The sequence below is a fragment of the Grampus griseus genome (genome assembly GCF_964374135.1).
Source record: "Grampus griseus genome assembly, chromosome: 19".
Classification (NCBI taxonomy): Eukaryota; Metazoa; Chordata; class Mammalia; order Artiodactyla; family Delphinidae; genus Grampus; species Grampus griseus.
The window spans coordinates 5,306,984-5,325,544 of NC_139013.1; the positions used below are offsets into that span (position 1 = coordinate 5,306,984).

The following is an 18,561-nucleotide window of genomic DNA, read 5'->3' on the forward strand; positions in this document are numbered from 1 at the left end:
CAGTAATTTGAAATTGAAAGCTCAATAACATTTACACTAGCACCTAAAAAAAAATATACTTGGGTATAAATCTAACATGATAGGTATAAGATCTATATGAGGAAATCTACATAACTCTGATAAGGGAAATCAAATAACTAAATAAATGGAGAGATATTCCATGTTCATGGAGAGAAAGACTCAGTATTTTCAAGGTGACAGCTTCTCCCAACTTGACTTATAGACTAAATGCATTCCAAATCAGAATGCCAGCAAGTTATTCTGTGGATATCAACAAACTGATTCTAAAGTTTAATTGGAGAGTCGGAAGACCCATAGTAGCCAAAAACACATTGAAGGAGATGAACGAAGTCAGAAGACTGACACTACTCAACTTCAAGGCTTACTACAAATATACAGTAATCAAGACATTGTGGTATTGGCAAAAGTATAGACAAATAGATCAGAGGAACATAATGAGAGTCCAGGAATGGACCTACACAAATAGAGTCAACTGATCTTGACAAAGAAGCAAAGGCAATACGATAGAGAAAAGGCAGTCTTTTCAACAAATGGTGCTGTAACAATTGGACATCCACATTAAAAAAAGAAAAGAATCTAGATATAGACCTTATTCCTTTCACAAAATTCAATACAGAATGGATTATAGATGTAAATGTAAAGTGTATAACTATAAAATTCCTAGACAATAACATAGGAAAAAAATCTAGATGAACTTTGGTTTCACCATGTCTTTTTTTTTTAATATTTATTTGATTTATTTATTTGGCTGCACTGGTCTTATTTTCGGCATGTGGACTCTTTAGTTGTGGCGTGTGGGATCATGTTGCCTGACCAGGGATCAAACCCAGGCCCCCTGCACTGGGAGCATGGAGTCTTACCCACTGGACCCCCAGGGAAATCCCCACAATGTCTTTTTAGATATAACACCAAAGGCACAATCCATGAAGTTAATAATGAATAATTTAGACTTCACTAAAATTAAAAACTTCTGCTCTCGAAAACACGTCAAGAGAATAAGAAGACAAGCCACAGACTGGGAGAAAATATTTGTAAAACAGAATTCTAATAAGGACTGCTACTCAAAATATACAAAGAACTGTTAAAACTCAACAATAAGGAAACAAACAAGCTGATTTGAAAATGCGAAAAAGACAGGAACAAAAACTTCACCAAAATAGATACACAGATATTTTCATAAACATAGGAAAATAAGATTAACATCATGTATCATGAGAGAGTTGCAAAACAAAACAATAATGAGATACCACTACACATCCAACGGAACGACCAAAATCCAGAACAATGACAACACAAAATGCTGGGAAGCACGTTGAGCAACAGATACTCTCATTTACTGCTGTGGGAACACAAAATGGTAGATAGAGCCATTGTGGAAGACAGTGTGGCATTTTCTTATCAAATTAAATGTACTCTTATCATATGATCACATTCCTTGGTATTTACACAAATTAGTTGAAAACTTAGGTCCATGCAAAAACCTGAACACAAATGTTTATAGCAGCTTTATGTGTAGTTACTGAAACTTGAAAGCATCCAAGATGTGCTTCAGTAAGTGAATGGTTAAATAAATTGTGGTACGTCCAGACAATGGAATATTATTCAGTGCTAAAAAGAAGTGAGCTATCAAGCCAAGAAAACACATGTAAAAACCTTAGACGTATATTGTTACGTGAAAGAAGCCAATCTATAAGGCTACATACTGTATGATTCCAACTGTATGACGTTCTGGAATAGGCAACACTGTGGAGACAGTAAAAAGATCAGCGGTTGCTAACAGTTAGGGGGAAGGAAGGATGAATAGGTGGACCACAGAGGGTTTTTAGGGCAGTGAACCTACTCTGTATTATACTGTAATGATGGGTATATGTCATTACACATTGAAACTGATAAGAGTATACACGAAGAGTGAACAATAATGTAAACTATGGACTTTGAGTGATAATTTTGTGTCAGTGTAGGTTCTGCAGTTTTAATAAATGCACCACTCTGGTGTGGGACTGGATAGTTGTGGAGGCTGTGTGTATGTGGGGGCAGGAATGACAGGGGAAATCTCAGTACCTTCTACTCAATTTTGCTCTTAACCTACGTCTGCATTAAAAAACAAAGTCTATTAAAAAACAACAACAGAAAAAACCCCAGAGACTTTATTATTAATGGCACAGCAGTCTCAAGAACATCCTGACTTTATCAGTTCCACTCGCCTCCCTAATTCCAATCAGGATGAGGTGGCGAGGCCCTGGTGGATATAGCACATGTAATGGGATTGAATCGCAGCTGAGGAACTCCGTGTAGAAAAACCCAATCTTTTAAAGGGAAGCTGACCTACCATTTGCCCCAAAGGGAAACATCCTTATTTAACTGTACAGCAAACAAACCCGTCCACTGTCCCAGAGGGTGACACTGTCTCTTTTTTCCCCAAAGCTCTTTTTCATGCAAACATTCATGAAAAAACAGTCCAATACAAAAGCTGTCCGTAAGACAGACACATACATGAGAAATCCATAATTAACTGTCTTCCACCAATATCTACCACTCATTTCGTCACCATACTCACTACTGGCAAATTTTCCCATAGGTACACCAGTTGGTCAACCATGCTTCTTTTCTGACAGGAGGTAGGACCAGATCTATTCATGTGCCTCAAGCAACATTTGATTGAGTTTACTATCTACAGGATCCTGGGTATCAGGTGGAGGCTTAATTCACCTTAATTGCTTAATACCATAGCCAGGTAGGTGCCACATTCAACCCACTGAAGAGCCCAATACCCACTAGCATGTACTGAAGAAAGACTTTTGATTTCTCCATAAGTTTCCGAATCAACGTTCTCAGGTGATAAGTGAATAGACAGCTGATTATTGTTCCAAAGCTAACAATTTACATATTTCGGATTAAGAGTAGCAGGTTTTGTATTCGTTATCCGTCCAAAGCAGAGCGTGGGTATAGTGGAGTCACGGGTCATGAGCAGAAAGGGGCTGACAGTTGGAAAACGCACAGAAATTAGGGCAGCAGTTTTCATGAACCATCAACTGGGATTAGGAGAAAGAACGTAAGAAATGTGAAAGATGGAGGAAAGGGTGTGAAAAGATACAAAGGCGCTCACAAGAACAAGGATGCTTTGGGTGGCTCTGGACTCAGCAGAGGATCTGGGAGACACGGTATTCCTGTGAATGTGTTGGACTCGTTGTTTGTGCCAGTACAGGGTGACAATTATGGAGCCGCGGGTCCAGATTGTGAGCACAGAAAATAAAACTTCAGGGAACACTATCACTATCACTACTACAGTGATAGTAGTGGTTACCAAATGGGAAAGCGGGGAGGAAGGATATATAAGGAGGTTGGGATTGATATATACACACGACTATATCTAAAATACATAAACAACAAGGTCCTACTGTATATCACAGGGAACTATACTCAATATTTTGTAATAACCTATAAGGGAAAAGAATCTGAAAAAGAAGAAAAATATATATGTATAACTGATTCACTTTGCTGTACACCTGCAATTAACACAACATTGTAAATCAACTACACTTCAATTTAAAAAAATCTTAATTCAAAAAAACAAAAACAAAAAATGCCCTCATTTAAACTGGACTTAGAACTTGCTCATGGATTGTTTCTTTTTTAAAATTAATTTTTATTGGAGTATAGTTGATTTACAATGCTGTGTTAGTTTCTGCTGTACAGCAAAGTGAATCAGTTATACATATACATATATCCACTCTTTTTTAGATTCTTTTCCCATATAGGCCATTACAGAGTATTGAGTAGAGTTCCCTGTGCTATATAGTAGGTTCTCATGGATTGTTTCTACATTGAGCCCATGATGCAAATATCTTAGTCATATAAAATATGCCCGGAAAACCTTTACACTTTATACACTGTAGGACCACAGACAGAATTTTAGTGAACAGCACTCTACCACTATTTCTCTCTTCTCTTGTAGTTTGAAGTAGAAGATGTGCCCACAGGGTCCTGGCATTCAGTGTTGGCAAGAGGCCTGACCCCTACCAACCACTTACGTCTTGAAGAACTTTGATGACCCAACAGTGATGAGAAAGTCCCTTTCTTACTGTAGTATTCTTAATATATAATCCACACTTTATATAAGAAATAAAACATAACAAAACAGAACTATCAATTTGCAAGTGCTGTTTTTTTTTCCTTCTATGAAACCATCCCAAGAAGTAATCCTTGGTAATAGTTTCATGATTGTAACAATTTATAAAATAAATTTTCATTGCAAGAAATCCACTGGTCTCATATTGAGGTAGGCAGATCTCCACTCCCTGGGGTTAATACCTTCGTTACATTACACTACGTGGCAAAGAGTCTTTGTTTTTATTTTTTGGCCTTGCTGCACGGCATGTGGGATCTTAGCTCCCCAACCAGGGATCGAACCCGCACCCCTTGCAGTGGAAGCACAGAGAAAAGAGTCTTTGAAGATGTAAATAAGTTTACTAATCAGTGGGCTATGTTTTAGACTGAATGTTGTTTCCCCCACAAAAATTCATCCCTTGAAATCCCAGCCGTGTAAATATACTGCTCGAAGGTGGCTGTCCAAAAACCAGTAGGAGGATGCTCCAGAGACACAGAATCTGTAAGCAACTTGATCTTGGATCACCTAACATCAAGGTTATTCTCCTAACACAATAAATCTATCACACACAAAAAATTAACATTAGACAGTCCATTTAATAGACGGTCCATATACCGATTGCCCCTTGTCCCCCAGGGATACAATAATGTCTTTTCTGTTTTTATAAATCTAAGATCCAGTCATGGTATAAATATTGCATTTAGTTGTCTTGACTCTTTAGTTTTTAAAAACTAGATTGTTTGCATTCTGGTTTATCACAGGGTATTGACTGTAGTTCCCTGTGCTATACAGTAGGACCTTGTTGTTTATCCATCCTAAATGTAATAGTTTGCATCTACTAACCTCAACCACAATGGAAAAGAATATAAAAAAGCATGTCTATCACACAGTAGGCACTCAGGAAATGTGTTGTGCTCACGTTTAAATTAGACTTGTGATTGTAATTGAAAATGTATTAAAATATATAGAAATGATGGATATGTAGACTTGAACATTGAATTTATAGGACGTATCTTTTGGGTAGCTTCCCAGCTCATGGGTAATGATTAACGCTGACACGGTATTTACTGTGAACCTGGATCCTGATATATAATCACTCATTTAATCCTTAACCACAACTCTGAGAAGTAGCTACGGATATCATTTTCACTTTGTGGATGAGAAAAACTGAGAGTTAAGTAGGATGCTACCACAATCATCAAATGGTAGAACTAGGTAACATTTAAACTTAGACAATCTGCTTTCATGGTCTGTGCTCTTAATCACCAGTGTAAGTGAGAGAATGTCTTCCAATAAAAGTGTATTTAAAAGAAAAAAAAAAAAAAAAAAAGCATGTCTATATGTGTATAACTGAGTCACTTTGCTGTACAGCAGAGATTGACACAACACTGTAAATCAACTATACTTCAATTTTAAAAAATAACTTCTGTAGATTAAAAAATAAAGTTAAAAAAAATAAACTAGATGGTTTGCCACTCCTTTGTCTTCAGTGATACTGACAGGTTTTCTTTTTTATAATTTTTTTTTGGCCGTGCCCCGAGGCATGTAGGATCTTAGTTCCCCAACCAGGGATCGAATCCACGCCCCCTGCAATGGAAGCACAGAGTTTTAACCACTGGACTGTCAGGGAAGTTCCCAATACTGACAGTTCTGAAGAGGGCACACCAATTGTTTTCAGAATGCCCTTTAGCCTAGGCCTCTGTGATTGTGTCCCTCATCCTTAGAGTCAGGTACAATATTTGATTAAAACTTCTGCATGCACATGATGATGGGACATTCTTAGTGCACAGCCTCGAAGTTTATGAGCATTTTCTACTACTGGTAGAGGCTAAGAAATGCACCAGGTGAGTGGGATGCATCGGGGGGCAGGACGGCACTTTCTGGCATATGGGCACAGGCTTTGGCCATGACTCCTATGAGTGGCCGGACCTGAGCCCAGGGGGTTGCTACCTGGAAGTTGAGTTCTAAAAGCCATGTGCTTTGCTCGTAGCCACATGCCCCTCCCACAGGCACCTGCTCCGGACTGCTGTTGGCATAACCAAACAGTCTGCAGAGGGGGCAATGAGACATTAAAAACCAAGTTTTCTGTGGCAAGGACACTGTAGTGGCCAACTGTGAAAATGGGCTCTACCTCCAGTTTTAGACTCCACTCACCAGTAAGATGGATTTTAAGGAATGACTTCCCTAGTACAATGGCACCAGCCCTTAGTTGACCCTGATCCTCATTAATTAATTAATTTTATTTTTGTCTGTGTGCATGCTTTGTCTAGTTGCGGCGAGCAGGGGCTACTCTTCATTGCGGTGCGCGCTCATTGCTGTGGCTTCTCTTGTTGCAGAGCACGGGCTCTAGGCACGTGGGCTTCAGTAGTTGTGGCTCGTGGGCTCTAGAGCACCGGCTCAGTAGTTGTGGTGCATGGGCTTAGTTGCTCTGCAGCATGTGGGATCTTCCCAGACCAGGGCTCGAACCCGTGTCCCCTGCATTGGAAGGTGGATTCTTAACCACTGCGCCACCAGGGAAGCCCTAATTTTTCCCATTTTAATTACACTGTATCTTGTTGCATTCCTCTTCAGGTTGATCCTGTTTGGGACTCTGTGCTTCCTGGACCAGCATGTCTGTTTACCTTCCCAGGTTAGCATAGTTTTCAGATATTATATCTTCAATATGCTCTCTGCCCCTTTCTCTCTCTTCTCCTTCTGCAACCTCTATAATGGAAATGTTAGTATGATTGATCATGTCCCAAAAGTCTCTTAAACAGTCCTCATTTATTTTTATTCTTTTTCCTGTTCGGTATCAGTGATTTCAATACTCTGACTTCCTGCTCGCAGGTTCCTTCCTCTGTATCACTTAATCTACTGTTGATTCCTTCTAGTATATTTCTCATTTCAGCTATTATATCCTTCCTCTCTGTTTGGTTCTTCTTTATATCTTCTAAATCCTTGTTAAACTTCTCACTGTGGGGCTTTCCTTGTGGCGCAGTGGTTAAGAATCCGCCTGCCAATGCAGGGGACACAGGTTCGAGCCCTGGTCCGGGAAGATCCCACATGCTGCGAAGCAACTAAGCCCGTGCGCCACAACTACTGAGCCTGCGCTCTAGACCCTGTGAGCCACAACTACTGAACCCATGTGTCACAACTACTGAAGCCCACGCACCTAGAGCCTGTGCTCTACAACAAGAGAAGCAACCGCAATGAGAAGTCCACGTGCCGCAACAAAGAGCAACCCCCTCTTGCCACAACTAGAGAAAGCCCACGTACAGCAACGAAGACCCAACACAGCCAAAAATGAATAAATAGATTTATATAAAAAAAAAACTTCTCCCTGTGTCCATCCATTCTTCTCCTGAGTTCTTTGATCATTTTTATGATCATTACACTGAACTCTTTCTTGGGTAGATGGCCTATCTTCACTTCATGTAGTTCTTCTGGGTTTTTATCTTGTTCCTTAGATGGGAACATGTTACTCTGTGACCTCATTTTGCCTAATTTGCTGTTTTTATTTGTGTACCTAGTAGGTTGGTGATGTTTCCTGACTTTGGAGACGTGGCCTTTTCTAGATGTCCTGTGGGTCCCAGCACCACATTCCCCTCTGGTCATTAGTGCTATACGCTCTAGGGTTGCCCCCCATGGCGGATGCCTTTGTCCTTCTGTGGTAGCACCCTGACTACTGTGGGCAATCTTGTAGGCGTGGCTAGGCTGCAGTACTGTTGTTGCCAAGTACTGCCTTGTGGAGAGGCTGACGGCCACTTGTTGGCAGGGCTGGGTTACGAGGCTGTTGCCTGCAGAAGCCTGGGGGGTCCCGGGGCTAGTGCAAGCTTACTGGTAGGCAGAGCCAGGTTCTGGGGTGGGTGGTTGTGGGGCTGGGGTTCCTGAGTTCAGTGTTGACCTGCTGGTGGGTGGAACCAGTTCCTGTTCCTGTGCGTACTGGCTGTGTGCCAAAGCTGGTGCTGGCCTGCTGGTGAGTGGGGCTGGATTCCAGTATGGCTGGCTGAGGAGTGCAAGGTATTTCTGAGCAGATGTCTGCCTGCTGGTTGTTGGGGCTGGGGCCTGGTGGGTCCTGGGGCTGGTACCTGCCCACCGGTGGTCTGAGATGGGTCCCAGGGTCTCTGACTTCACGGTCCTGAAGAGCCTGAGTCTAGTGTCTGCCCACTGGTATGTGAGGCTGGTCCTGGGTCCTCTGGTGGACAAGGCCATGTCTAGGGCAGCTGTGTGCTCAGGGAGCCTTAAGGAAGCCTGCCTGCTGGTGGATGGGTCTGTGTCCCTGCTCAGCTAATTGCTTGGTCTAAAGCGTCTCAATACTGGTGCCGACAGGCTGGTTGGTGGGGGCAGGGCTGGGTCCTGCGGCTAATAATCTAGAGGTAGGATTCCAAACGGTGCAGGCTAGCACCAGTGTCCATGTGGTAGAAATAGCTCACAAAAATGGGTGCTGCCCACGTTTGTGTCCCAAGAGTGAGTTCCATTTGCCTCCTACTTCTCCAGCAGATTCTCCCAAATCAGCAGGTCAGTCTGACTCAGGTTCCTTTCAAATTACTACTGCTTTCCTGAGTCCCTGAGCATGTGATATTTTGTGTGTGCCCTTTAAGAGTGGAGTCTCGGGGAGGATTAAGATGGGGCAGTAGGAGGACATAGAACTCACCTCCCTCAACAAACACATCAAAAATACATTTACATGTGGAGCAATTCTCACGGAAAACTAACTTGAGATTGGCAGAAAAAGTCCTACACAACCAAAGCTGCAAGAAAGATCTCCACATAACCTGGTAGGATGGGAAAAAAAGGCATCGAGCTGGGACCTGCCACACCGGGGAGGGATCTGTAAGGAGAAGAAAGTCTGTATGAGCAGATCCCTTGGCCTGGGGAGTGAGCAGGTCAGACCACCATCTGGGCATCCCAGTCTTGGGGTCCTGTGTAGAGAAGACAGGCCCTCTTGCCCACTGGAAAATCCACTGAGACAGTTAGAAGGGATGGAGAAGCCTAGACTCTACTTGCAAGGAGCACACATGTGCTGGCTTGACGACAGTCAGGGCAGAGAGAGTCTTGCATTGGTGGCTGCTACCTTGCTACACTACCCAATCTGAATGAGTGCAATCCCTGGCCCTGCTCACTTCACACCACAGCCTGGCATGAGACCTGGGCAGAGACTCAGTCTAGATGCACAGAGACAGACCAGGATGCCTGGGGTGTGATCTGGGTGGATCCACAGAAGCCATTGTCAGCGTGTGTACGGGTGAAGGATGTAGCTCTGGGGGACAGTGTGCACATGGGGCCATGCCACAAGAGCAAGCAGTGACTAAGCGCTCAAGCTCAGGTGCTCAGGCCCTGGGATAGGACTCATTTAGCTACACAGAGATAGCTGGGAGTGCCCAGGGTGTGGTCTGGGTGGGGCACCAATGGCCACTGTCAACTTACTCAGGAGTATGCAGCAGTTCGTCTCCCAGCAAGAGCGACCCAGCTCTGCCCAATCCACACCACAGCTTAGCACTAGATCAGGGCCGACAGGTCCTGGGGGAAGTCTGCCACAGAGGCAGCCCAGATCCCAGGCTGCAGCAGAGCTACCTCAATTCTTGCATCCACAATGCCACAACCCCCAGTACCAGCCTACTCCACAGGACAGCCTTGCACTAGATCTGGGACAACGTTAATAGAGAAAGGGTTGCAAACTTAGGCTGCTTCAGAGCAGAAACAAAGACCCCTATACAGGTAGTCATAGGTCCTCTGTGACCACACAGGCCTCACTTGCTTCATCAATCACCTCCTTTGGGGCAGGGCACCCACTCAAGGGTAATAGAGCCAGAATGAACCTGAGGGCTTCTACTCCAACAACTGGGGAGCAGACCCCACCCCTCACAGCACACTGACAGACACGGAGTAGAGAAGAAGCCCTACCTCACACCCAACACAGGGTCTAAATACTACAAAACTAACCACATTCACTATCAAGGGGATAAGGGCCAGCACACCCTGAAGAAAGACATGGCTGGCATCAATACCAAAACCAGCCCTCGCACCAAAAACACTGGACACACACAGTCTACACAGGGATGCTCCCACATAAAAACACCCCTTCAAGACCACAGTAGATAACTTTCTCTGTGTATTTAGGAGAAACAGTTAAGTAAAATGAAAAGGCATAAAAATCACTCTCAATTAAAAAGACCAAGAGAAATCCTCTGAAAGGACAAATAATAAAACAGAGCTCACCAGGCTACTAGACACTAAGTCCAAAAAGGAGTTAATAAAAATGCTAAAAAAATTGAGAAAGATTATTGACAGAAATTCAGATCCATGTAACAAGGAACTAGAAATTATAAAGATGAAACAATCAAAAATAGATAATTCAACTGCTGAGATAAAAAACCCAATCTAGGGCTTCCCTGGTGGTGCAGTGGTTGAGAGTCCGCCTGCCGATGCAGGGGACATGGGTTCGTGCCCCGGTCCGGGAAGATCCCACATGCCCCGCAGTGGCTGGGCCCGTGAGCCATGGCCACTGAGCCTGCGTGTCCGGAGTCTGTGCTCTGCAAGGGGAGACGCCACAACAGTGAGAGGCCCCCGTACCGCAAAAAAAAAAAACAAAAACCCAATCTAGAAGCAAATAATACCAGCTTAAATGACACAGAAGAAGGAATAAGTGACCTGGAAGACAGAATAATGGAAATCAACCAACTAGAATAGCAGACAAACATAAACTAAAAAAAAAAAAAAAAGAAATCAACATATGAGATCTATGGGGTAATATAAAACATGTCAAACAACACATAATAGGAGATCGAGAGTGGAATAGAGAAAGAAGGGGATTGAAAACATACTTGAAGAACTTATGACTGAAAACTTCACAAACCTAAAGAAGGAAACAGATATTCAGGTACAGGAAGCACAGTGGGTTCCCAAAAAGATGAAACCAAACAGCCCCACACCAAGACATATCATCATTAAAATGGTAAAAGTTAAAGATAAAGAGAGGATTTTAAAGGCAGGGAGAGTAAAACAAAGAGTCAGTTACAACGGAATTTACATAGGGCTATCAGCTGATTTCTCTGCAGAAACTTTGCAGTCCAGAAGGGAGTGGTATGATATAATCAAAGTGCTGAAAGGGAAAAATCTGAAAACTAGAATTCTTTACTCAGCAAGATTATCATTAAGAATAGAAGGTGAGTTAAATAATTTTTCAAACAAGCAAAAACTAATAGAATTCAGCAATACTAAGCCAAACCTAAAAACAATATTGAAGGATCTTCTCTAAAAAAAAAAGAAGCAAGAATCCACAGGAAAGGGAAAAATCACAAAAGGAAAGGCAAATGTATAAAAGGATTGAAGATCACTTACTGAGCCAGTACATAGATTAAAAAACAATCCAAAATTTTTGTCAAAGTGATCATAACTACAATTAACATTAAAGGATACGCATGAAGATGTAAAATAGGACATCAAAATCATAGAAAGTAGGGGAGGGGAGTAGAAAAATGTAGATCTTTCAAAATGTGTTTAAACTTGTATGTCTATCCGTTTATAGTAAGTAGATATAGTTATGGGTCAACATACTTAAACTCCATGGTAACCACAAATCAAAAACGTACAATAGATTCACAAAAACCAAAAAAGAAAGGAACCCAAGCATACTACAGAAGAAAATCATCAAACCAGACAAGGAGAAACAAAAGAAGAAATGAACAAAGAAGAATTACAAAAACAACTGGAAAACAAGGATTAAAATGGCAATAATTACATACTTATCAATAATTACTTTACATGTTAGTGGACTAAATGCTCTAATCAAAAGGCATAGAGTGGCAGATTGGATTTTTAAAAAAACCTACAATATCCTGCCTACAAGAGACTCACTTCAGGGCAGAAGACACACACAGACTGAAAGTGAGGGGATGGAAAAATATATTTCATTCAAATGAAAATGACAAGGAAGCAGAGGTATTGATACTCATATCAGACAAAGTAGACTTTAAAGCAAAGTCTATACCAAAAGACAAAGAGGGTCATTATATATTGATAAAGGGATCAATACAAGAAGAGGATATTACACTCATTAACATATATGCACCCAATATATGAGTATCCAATTATATAAAACAAATACTAAGAGACATAAAGGGAAACATTGACAATAATACAATAATAGTAGAAGACTTTAATACCCAACTGTCATTAATGGACAGATCATCCAGATAGAAAATCAAGAAGGCAACAGACATCCTAAATGACACAAGAGACCAGTGGATTTAATTGATATCTACAGGACAAAACATTAAAAAAAAAAGAAAACACAGTTTGTTTTCAAGCATGCATGGAACGTTCTCTAGGATAAACCACATACAAAGGCACAAAACAAGGCTCAACAAATTTAAGAGAATAGCAAATATTACAAGCATCTTTTCTGACCACAGTGGTATGAAACTAGATTCAATTGCAGGAAGAAAAATGGGACAAGAATGGATGTATGGAAACTAAACAACATGTTACTAAAAACCAACAGGTGAACAATTAAATCAAAGATAAAGTTAGAAAATACCTCAAGACAAATGAAAATGAAAATATAACCTTTAAAAATTTAAGGAATGCAGCAAGAGGGAAATTCATAGCAATACAGGCCTTCTTCAAGAAACAAGAAAAATCTCAAGTAAACAACCTAACCTAGCACATAAAAGAGAGAAAGAACAAACAAAACCCAAAGTCAGCAGAACAAAGGAAATAATAAAGACCAGAGAGAAAATAAAGATCAAAAAAAGTATAGAAAATGATCAATAAAACCAAGAGCTGTTTTTTTAAATATAAACAAATTCAATGGACTCTAGCCAGGCTCACCAAGAAAGAAAGAGAGAAGCACAAAAACAAAAGAAGCAATGAAAGAGGAGAAATAACAGCCAATACTGCAGAAATAGAAAAAAATCATAAGAGAATATTATGAACATTTTTATGCCAACGAATTGGACAACCTAGAAAAAATAAACAAGTTTCTAGAAACATACAGCCTGTGAAAACTGAGTCAAGAAGAAACAGATAATTTGAACAGACCAATCACTAGAAGTGAAATAGAACTTGCAATTAAAATTTTTTAAAAACCTCTCTGCAAAACAAAAGTCAAGGATCAAATGGCTTCCTTAGGGAATTCCACCAAAGATACAAAGAACAACTTATTATTCTCCAACAATCCAAAAAAACTGAAGACCAGGGAACACTCCCAAATTCATTCTATGAGGTCACCATCACCCTGATACCAAAACCAGACAAAGACAATTAAAAAAATAAAATTATAAATAGGCCAATACCTTTGATGAATATAGATGCAAAAATCCTCAAGAAAATATTAGCAAACTGGGTCTAATAATATGTAAAAAGGATCATACACCGTGATCAAGTTGTATTCATTCCAGTGTTTCAAGGATGGTTCAACATACGCAAAATCAATCAATGTGATACACCAGATTAACAAAAGAAATGACAAAAACCACATGATCATCTCAACAGACGCTGCAAAAGCATTTGACAAAATTCAACATCCATTCATGATAAAAACTCTCACCAAAGCAGGTATCAGGGAAGATATCTCAACATAATTAAAGCCATTTATGACAAAACCATCACCAACATAATATTCAATGGTGGAAAGCTGAAAGCCTTCCTGCTAAAATCTAGAACAAGACAAGGATGCCCACTCTCACCACTTCTATTCAACGTAGTACTGGAAGTCCTAGCCACAGCAATCAGACAGGAAAAGGAAAGAAAATGTATCCAAATTGGAAGGGAAGAGGTAAAATTGTCATTATATGGAGATGACGTGATACTCTATATAGAAAACCCAAAAGACTCCCCACAAAAACTATTAGAACCAATAAATGAATTCAGCAAGGTAGAAGATACAAGCTTAATATACAGAAGTTGTTGCATTTCTTACACTAACAATGAAAGAGAAAGTTAAAAATTCCATTTAAAATCACATCAAAAAAATACCTAGGAATAAACTTATCAAAGGAGGTGAAAGACGTATATGCTGAAAACTAAAATGCACTGATGAAGAAAACTGAAGATGATTCAAAGAAATGGAATGGTATCCCATGCTCACGGGTTGGAAGAATTACTTTTGTTAAAATGGCCACACTACCCAAAGCAGTCTACAGGTTTAATGCAATCCCTATCAAAATACCCATGATATTTTTCACAGAACTAGAACAAATAATCCTTAAATTCATATAGAACCACAAAAGACCCTGAACTGTCAAAGCAATCCTGAGGAAAAAGAACAAAGCTGGAGGCATGAACCTTCCAGACTTCAGACAATACTACCAAGCAAAAGAAATGAAAACAGTGTGGTATTGGCACAAAAAGAGACATATAGATCAGAGGAACAGAACAGAGAGTCCAGAAATAAATCCACACACCTACAGTCAATTAACCTAAGACAAAGGAGCAAGAAATTACAATGGAGAAAAGACAGTCTCTTCAATAAGTGGTGCTGGGAAAGCTGGACAGCTACGTGAAAAATCAATGAAATTAGAACACTCCCTCACATCATATTAAACAAGTACAGTCAAAATGGTTTAAAGAACTATGTATGTCATGACATGGTCAACTTTTACAAGACAACACAGGAAATCATTCTCAAACATAAATCACAGCAATTATTTTTTTTAGATCAGTCTCCCAAGGCAAAAGAAATAAAAGGAAAAATAAACAAATGGGACCTAATTAAACTTCAAAGCTTTTGCACAGCAAAGGAAAACATCAACAAAATGAAAGACAACCTACGGAATGAGAGAAAATATTTGCAAACCCTACAACCAACAAGGGGTTAATATCCAAAATATATAAACAGGTCATAGAATTCTATACAAAAAACAGCAATCCAATCAAAAAATGGGCACAAAACCTAAATAGACATTTCTCCAAAAAACACATACAGATGGCCAACAAACACATGATGCTCAACATCACTAAATATAAGAGAAATGCAAATCAAATCACAATGGAGTATCACCTGAAACTGGTCAGAATGGCTATCATCACAAAGTTCACAAATAATGATTGCTGGAGAGGGTGTGGAGAAAAGGGAACACCTGTATATGGTTGGTGGGAATGGAAATTGGTGCAGCCACTATGGAAAACAGTATGGATGTTCCCTAAAAAGCTAAACATTGAGCTACTATATGATCCAGCAATCTGACTCCTGGGTATATATATATCTGGAAAAACAAAAACTCTAATTCAAAAAGATACCTGCACTCCAATGTTCATAGCATCACTTTGTACAATAGCCAAGACATGAAAACATGGATATACATGCAATGGAATAATACTCAGCCATTAAAAAGAATGAAATATTGCCACCTGCAGCAACATGGAGGGACTGAGAGAATATTATACTTAGTGCAGTAAGTCAGAGAAAGACAAATACCAAATGATATCACATGTGGAATCTAAAAATAATACAAATGAATCTAAATACAAAACAGAAAGAGACTCGCAGACATAGAAAACAAACGTATGGTTACCAAAGGGGTGAGGGAGGGAGGGAGGGACAAATCAGGAGTACGGGATTAACAGATACAAGCTTCTATACATAAAATAGATTAGTAACAAGGATTTACTTCATAGCACAGCGATATACAGTATCTTGTAATAACCTATAATGGCGTATCCTCTGAAAAAAAAAAACGGAGTCACTTTGCTGTATCGTTGAAGCAAACACAATATTGTAGATCAACCATACCTCAAAAAAAAAGAAAAAAAAGAGTGGAGTCTCTACCTCCGCGTATTTCCCACATCCCTCTGGCTCTTCCGAAAGAAAGCCCTGCTGCCTTTCAAAGCTAAGTGTTCTGGGGGCTTATCTTCCCGGCGTGCCAGCCCAATGTAGGGCTCAGAATGCTCACCCCTCGGGAAGAATCTTTGTAATTGTATTATTCTCCTGTTTCTGGGTCACGCACCCAGGGATATGGTTCTTGACTCTACCGAGACTCCAACCCTCCTACCTGTCTCACTGGGGATCCTTCTGCATTCCTTTAGTTGTAGAAGATCTTTTCTGGTAGCCTCTGGTCTTCCTCATCAATACTTGCTCTGTACGCAGTTGTAATATTGGTGTGTCCAGGAGAAGAGGAGAGCTCAGGGTTTTCCTACTCCATCACCTTGGAGCATTCCCCTGTGGTATTCCTGGTTACAGCAGCCCTAGCTGACTGGAACAGATTTTCCTCGTGAATGAAGGTGGGTGGAGTATAATCACCTGAGCTTTAAAGAACAGATGCCAAATAGTTCTGACGGAAAGAAGTAAGAGATTGAAAACAGGAGAGGGATTCAACTTGCTGATGCTGCCTTTCTAGATGGAGATACTCAGAAGCGAGTCATTAAAGGAAACGTATTCTGCCAACAACATGAATCAGCCCGAAAGCAGTTCTTCCACAGGTTCCCGTTCAAAACTCGCCTTTGGACACTGAGGGTGAAGGAAGGAAGGAAGGAATTGGCAACTGTGCACTGTGGAAATACACACAATTTACATATTTCTCCTAACAGTGGGGGATTTTGTATTCCTGAACCAGGCAAAGTAGAGCCTGTGTACACTGGGGTCACGGCTCACGAGCAGGAAGGGGCTGACAGTGGGGAAGCGCGCAGCAGTGATTACAGTGATGTCCACAGGGAACCAGCTAGGATGATCAGAAAGAGACAAAAGAAGTTGAAAGATGGAGGAAAGGGTATAAAAGCAGACGACAGTGCTCACCAGGAGAAGAATGGTTTGGGCAGCTCTGGACTCAAGAGAAGCGGGGGGGACCTGGGGGAGGCATTGGTCCTACAAATGTGTTGGACCTGCTGCTCATGTCTGTACAGGATGAAAACCGTGGAGCCACTGGCCCAGAGCGTGAGCCCCAAACAGAAAACATCAGGGAGTAATAGCAATGCTCCATACAATGTCTGTCTGGTTTCGTCACGATGAACAGCAGAACAGTATCAAAAAGCCTTCCCGTTTGTGATGTCTTTGTTGCTCCATTTGCCAGTTACATCGATAGGAAAAACAACATTTCCCAGCATTTGGAGCATCCAACACAGGAAAGTAGAGGCAACAATGTACTTGGGAGTTTTACTTGAAGCTCTGCCCACCTGGAGTTCCTGGGACTGATCGTGGTGGCCTGAAAGACACTCCAGAGGCAGATGCTACCAGTGGACACTCCCTCCCCACTCTGTGAAGAAAGAAAAGAAGTCTGCCTCCAAAATCACTGGGTATATGTTTCCACCCAAAGGGGGAATAACTGTCTGGGGGACCCCTTTAGAGATGAGGACCAAGAAGTTGGCTACAATCAGGTGCTTAAGGATGAAATCTGTGGACCTTAACCTGTAGCCAGTGAAGGGAAGGATGATATAAGGCAAAGAAGCGAGAAATTCTCCAGGATTCCAACCACAGTCTGTGTTAAGAAGATCACATCCATTGTCAAATCACTGCTAGCCATCCTCTCAGTTCACGGTCACTGATACTTGTCTTGTGAGTTTAAATGTCCTGCATGGGAATATGAGGCGTGGGCTACATGAATCATGTCAGCTGAAATCCAATATTCTGCACTTGCCGTGAGTTCCCGGTTAGAAAAATGTACTTCATGTTTTTCTGTTACTAGCAGCCTTAAAAGGGTTGAATGTGTACATTATAAAGAGCACTTATATGTAAAATTACTCGTTGAAGGCACGCCACATGATCACTTCATTCTTCACGAATCCACGAGCCCGAGATTTCTGTGACTTCAATTTTACAGGGAAGGGTAACACAGAGAGGTTACATGCTTCTTGAAATCTGCTGCGTAGGGCAGAGTGAAGACTTGAGACCCATTAGGCTGGTAAAGATAGTGCATTGAACCACCATTCTCTGCCAAAAAGCCAGTTGGTTCTATTCAAATAATAATCCAGGTCCATATTTAGTTTTAATTTCACAACTTATTTTAGACTGGTGGTATTTTATATTTTCATTATAACGAGATTCCATTCTTGTAAAGTTTTATTTTGTAGGGCACTATGTATTGTGAATGAAGCTTTAGGTATCTTTTTTTCTTTCTTTTTTTTTTTTTTTTTGGTGGTACGTGGGCCTCTCACTGCTGTGGCCTCTCCCGTTAAGGAGCACAGGCTCCGGACGCGCAGACCCAGCGGCCATGGCCCACGGGCCCAGCCGCTCCGCGGCATGTGGGATCCTCCCGGACCGGGGCACGAACCCACGTCCCCTGCATCGGCAGGCGGACTCTCAACCACTGCGCCAGCAGGGAAGCCCTTTAAGTATCTTAATACATGTAAATGCCCTGCGAGCAGCAGAATACTGCAGGAACCTGCTCCAGGACAAGGTAACGTCATGAAGATGAGAATGGCTTGGTATTAGGACAGCAACAGGAAGAGTCCTTTATTTATTTATTTATTTTAAAGTTGGTGGAGTCTTTTGTTTATTTATTTATTTATCTTTGGTTGCA

At 41.1% G+C, this 18,561-nt stretch overlaps 1 pseudogene across 1 annotated transcript; it reads right to left on the reverse strand.

The window, feature by feature from the left end:
* Positions 1 to 3,049: 3,049 nt before the first annotated feature.
* On the reverse strand, positions 3,050 to 17,565 carry LOC309836658 (vomeronasal type-1 receptor 4-like; annotated as a pseudogene). The gene is made up of 2 exons: positions 16,694 to 17,565; positions 3,050 to 3,303 (listed from the first exon to the last, which is right to left on the reverse strand). The product of its transcript is annotated as a vomeronasal type-1 receptor 4-like (transcript).
* Between the last annotated feature and the right edge of the window lie 996 nt (positions 17,566 to 18,561).